General features: G+C 35.3%; 1 pseudogene; it reads right to left on the bottom strand.

Annotated features, from left to right (window-relative positions):
• The window catches only part of LOC123252296, a 14,878-nt pseudogene extending 11,716 nt beyond the window's left edge, over window positions 1–3,162 (bottom strand).
• Between the last annotated feature and the right edge of the window lie 2,001 nt (window positions 3,163–5,163).

Below are 5,163 nucleotides of genomic sequence, written 5' to 3' on the forward strand. Positions count from 1 at the left end.
ATTCCACGTACCTTCCACGCTGTGCCCTGTTGTGGGGTTCCTCCGTTCATCTGGACTTGTTTTTATGTCCCCTTGAGGAGTTTTTTATGTTTCGGTCAGGAGAGGTTAAGAGCTGCTTCTTACTCTGCCGCCATCTTAACCCGGAACCTCTATTTGTGATTTTATTGGTAATTAGACATCTTGAGTGAAGAAATTTCCTCTATCAAAAGATCAAGTGAATTGCCTAAAGTGGCACATCCAGCAGAAATCAGAAGCAGAACTTGAACAGAAGTCTTTCTTCCTGGATTTGAAGCCAGCTCTTTATCTACTATATCCCACTGCCTCCGTCTATTATGAATTTCCCATGATGACAGGCTAAAATAAGATATTATGTGTGTTTTAGGTCTGTTTAAATAGGACACATAATCGGATACTTTTCTATGGCTATTCTATGAAGTTTGAATTTTAAGTTAAGGATAATGAGGACGAGGTTAAGTGGCAGTATTTGGTTGTGAATTTGGTAGCCATATGGAGTCATTTAGAGTGAATGGAGAGTAATTGCTAAAACTGACTAAATATAAACTATAACATTTAACGAACATGATATCCCTATTTAGGATGAGTTAAATGGCTCAGTAGAAAGAGCATTAGGAATGTCTTCAGGAAGACCTGAGTTCAAATCCAACCTCAGACATTTACCAGTTGTGGGACACTGGGCTAGTTGCTTAATATCTGTTTACTTTAATCAAATGGAGAATGAATTGCAAACCACTCTCAGTATCATAGCCAATAAAATCATATGTACAGTATAGTCTATAGGGTCATGAAGAGTTGTACATGACTGAATAGTAAAGCCACACTTTGCATTGGTGATTTTTGTAGTGTGAAGAAACAAATAAACCTTACATATTCTGTTGAAGAATAAGTAGATTTATTTGTTAAATAACTATATAGGGAAGGTTAAGATAAACATAGATTATCCAAAAGATTTGAACTTAGGGACAGATAGAACAAGAGAACAACAGTATTGACTTCCAAATGTGATGTGATCTCCTAAAAGCCAAGCAAGGAAGGGTCTGGAGCATTCAATTATATCCTTTTCAATATTAATGTGGATGAGTCAGAAGATTTTATTTAGAAATATATGAAAATATGTAAATAGGAAGAGACAATTAGAAGTAAGAAACAAAATGAATAAATCTGAACAACCTGAAGAAGAGATCAGTGGTAGAAATAGATTTGGGATATACACACACATATGAAATATAATTAAGATCTCCCAGTTAAATAAGTATATACACATGTACTACACCACCTCTTACCCATACACACACATGTTCAACACATACGCATGCATTCAATACAAGCACATGCATTCAAATGAAGCTGTGATCTGATCAATTTACATACACTCTAATGAAGCAGAACATAATACATTAATTCCTTCCCATCTTGTGTAACTCCTATCCATGACCTTCTTTAAGATCACCAAAAGGAGGCCATTATTTTTTACATGATTTAAAGATGATGCCAGTGTTTTGTTACAGTTGCTAAATTCTTATCCTTCTTGTCACTTAACAAGATCAATTTCTCTTCTTATATTTTTGATGTAATGTATGTGATAATGATATGTAATTCCAATTCTTTGACATTTATTTGTTACATGTTGCTCATGCCCACTATACATATCACAATTGCTTTTGTGTCATACTTGTTTTACTTGCTTTGTAACTATTGTGTTTCATGACTCACAGTGTGTGTATGTGTGTGTGTGCACATACACACACTTTTAAGCTACTAGTTTAAAAGCATTCAAAGATTTCTGGACCACCAAATCAAACTTATTTTCAGGAAATTATTGCTTTTACAGTCATTTTACCATCTTCTGACCCCTTTCCACACACATACTTATATTTAAAGTACTGGCCATTTCATGAGGATTGATATATTTTGAGGTCAATTCGGGTCACAACTCTATGCTTTAGTAAACTATGAGTCACTGTGGGTAAAATTAAAAGACATCACATGGAGTTGATTTTGTATTGAGGGGCTTTTCTGATCATTTTTAAATTAGTGTCAGATGACAATCACACATGAAGCCCATTGCCAACCAGAGCTTTGTTTAAATACTTTCTGGCTTGAAGAACCTACCAAGTTTGCACACTACTTATATATTAATTAAGAATCTGAGTGACTATAAATTCCTAAAGACTATATAAGTAGATATTGGATTAGGATGTAGGATGACTTGTGTATGTTTGTGTGTGTGTGTGTGTGTATGCATTTGTATTCATACAAATACACTTTCAGATGTTTAAAGACTATAATCTGATGGCAAGATATATTTGTATATGTACATGTAATATTCCACCAGCAAAAGGCATAACCTTTCATTGATATTTTATCTACATGGTGACAAGCATCTAGATAAATAGTAAAATATTCAGCCATAGGAATGTTTCCTAACATCAAAGAGATTGAAATCATGTGTAGATAAAATATATCTAGAACATTTGAAGACAATTACAGCTCTGGAAACCATTTACCCATTTGAATTATTCCAGGTATGGATGAATCATTAAAGTATTAATGATGTATTCAAAAGCTGACTCTGATGAGCAAGGTGTCCATAGACCAGCCTTATGAATATATTTCTGATATTTCTCATGATTGATTTCTGGATCCTTGAATTGAATTGGGGCTCAAATTTTGTGGAATTCAAACCTCTCCCTATGTCTTCAGTCTGGAAGGCTGGCATGTGATTTCTTTTTTTTTATTCTTTTTTTTAAACCTTTAACTTCTGTGTATTGGCTTCTAGGTGAAAGAGTGGTAAGGGTGGGCAATGGGAGTCAAGTGACTTGCCCAGGGTCACACAGCTGGGATATGTCTGAGACCAGATTTGAACCTAGGACCTCCTATCTCTAGGCCTGACTCTCAATCCACTGAGCTACCCAGCTGCCCTGGCATGCAATTTCTATAGCTTCTTTGCAACGGCAAAGACACTCACTCAGCATTTGTGTGAAAGGGCTCCAGTATTATAGAGGAAGCAGGACTTCCAATTGAGCTTCTGGTCTGGGAATGGCTGGGCCGATGTGTTGGGTTCCTTCCTTTTGTCTTGTTGTTGATTGCCAATATGATACTAATGTCTCTATCACACCACTTGTTTGATTGATATTCCCACATCTTCCATTCCTAGAAACCTCAATAAAAATCAGCAGTTCACCTGTCAGACTCTCTCTCCCTGACCATTGGAGGAGGAGGAGCTGACAAGCTGGAAGTGATACTGATGACTCCTGTGTCTCTGTGTCTATTTTCTCTCTTTATGTCCTTCCTATCTTAATCTTTAACCCTTCCACCCATATTTCCCCATTTTCTGGTTTCCCTTTCAGGTGTTCAAACCAAATGCAAGAATAACTTGTAGCTGCAGGTTGGCTACATCCTTGCTTGACAATGTTATTCAATTTCTGTCTCACTACTGTGGAATACACTTGGCAATATGGCCATATTTAATTAGCCTACAATAATGTTGCACACATTTATTTTACAAGAAAAGTGCCATTGCTAAGCACGTAATATTCTATTCCAAGAGAATATGATGTGAAAGGTAATTCATATCTGCATGAAAGCAATAATACATGGGCTGAGATGACATAGTCATAAACATCACAAAAGGTCTAAAAATAGCATTTGCCCCTTCGAATCTATACTGGTACAAGCTTTCTGTGGAAAGAAGAGGTTGAAGCCAATTGATCTCTTCAGTCACAGCTATAAACAGAGACAGGAATAATCATTAATAGTCTCAAAAAAAGGATTACGCATCAGAGCAGCTAAATGAAATTGTATAAAAATGATTAGCCAATATTATTTTTAAGTTATTGTGATTATTATAATAATTTATTGCTGACTAACCCATTGCCCATTAAAACTTGCAAAGATCTTTACTATATACTTTCTCACTTGTCTTTCCCAATAATTTTGTGATCAACATTCTATAGATAGTAGTTTTATAGAAAGAGGAATAGAGTTTCAGAAATGTTCAGGGGCTTGTTCATGATGATATATCTGGTAAATATCATAGAGAGGTGCCAATCAAGGTCTCTTTTTTACCTCATCTCCAGCATTTTTCTCTATAAGGAGTTTGGAAAGATTGTTGAAATTAGAATCAGAAGTCCTGAGTTTGACTTGTGGCTATGCTACTTGCTTCCTGTATGATCTGTGTGACACAGACAAGGCTCCATGAGATATGACAATTAGGAAGCATTTTCATATAACAACAATGGGGTATAGTTTCTACTGCCTCAACATTTCTTGATCTTATATTCAAAGATGAGAGTTTCATTTCTCTGAGTTACAAGGACCATGAAATGTGACAGATCTCTTAAGCTAGTGTAAACCTTCATTTGAACTTATCAAATTGGGAGGAAAAAATAACCGAAAGGTAAAGTGTTTTTAAAGATTCAGATATATTAAATGTCAGGGAAGATGGAGTAAAATGATTCATATGTCAGATGAAAGTATTTCAGAGCCAAAATGGATGTAATATATTTAAAGCGCCAATTCAAGATTGTCTAGGGATCGAGGGATTGTATATTACCTTTTATTAAAGATGTCTATAGACTAATCATAAATGAGCCTGGTAAAAGGAATTCCTGCCCCTTGAATCATAACTGATAAAGTCTGTAAGTCACTCTTTGAAATCATAATATAATGGGAACCATGCCCAAAGGAGTGTAAGACTGTCATAATATGACACAGCAATACCACTACTAGGTACATAACCCAAAGAGTTCAAAGATAAGAGAAAAGAACATAAGTATATAAAGATACTTATATAAGTTCTTTTTGTGATAGCAAAAAACTGGAAACTGAACGGATGTCTATCAGTTGGAGGATGGCTGAACAAATTATGTATATGTTTGAAATGGAGAACTATTGCAACATAAGAAATGATAAACAAGATGATCACATAAAACTTGGAAAATCTGATATGAAGTGATTATAAATTGAAGTGAGTGGACAGAAATAAGGTATGTTGATTACCTATGAATAACAACTATTATCAACAATGCAAGGATCCAGGAAAACTCCAAAGGACTCATGACAAATAAGGCTTTCCACTGCTATAGAAGGAATTGACAGAGTTTGATTGCAGATGGAAGCATGCCATTCTCATTGTTTCTTACG

Source organism: Gracilinanus agilis, chromosome 6 (genome assembly GCF_016433145.1).
Source record: "Gracilinanus agilis isolate LMUSP501 chromosome 6, AgileGrace, whole genome shotgun sequence".
Lineage (NCBI taxonomy): Eukaryota > Metazoa > Chordata > Mammalia > Didelphimorphia > Didelphidae > Gracilinanus > Gracilinanus agilis.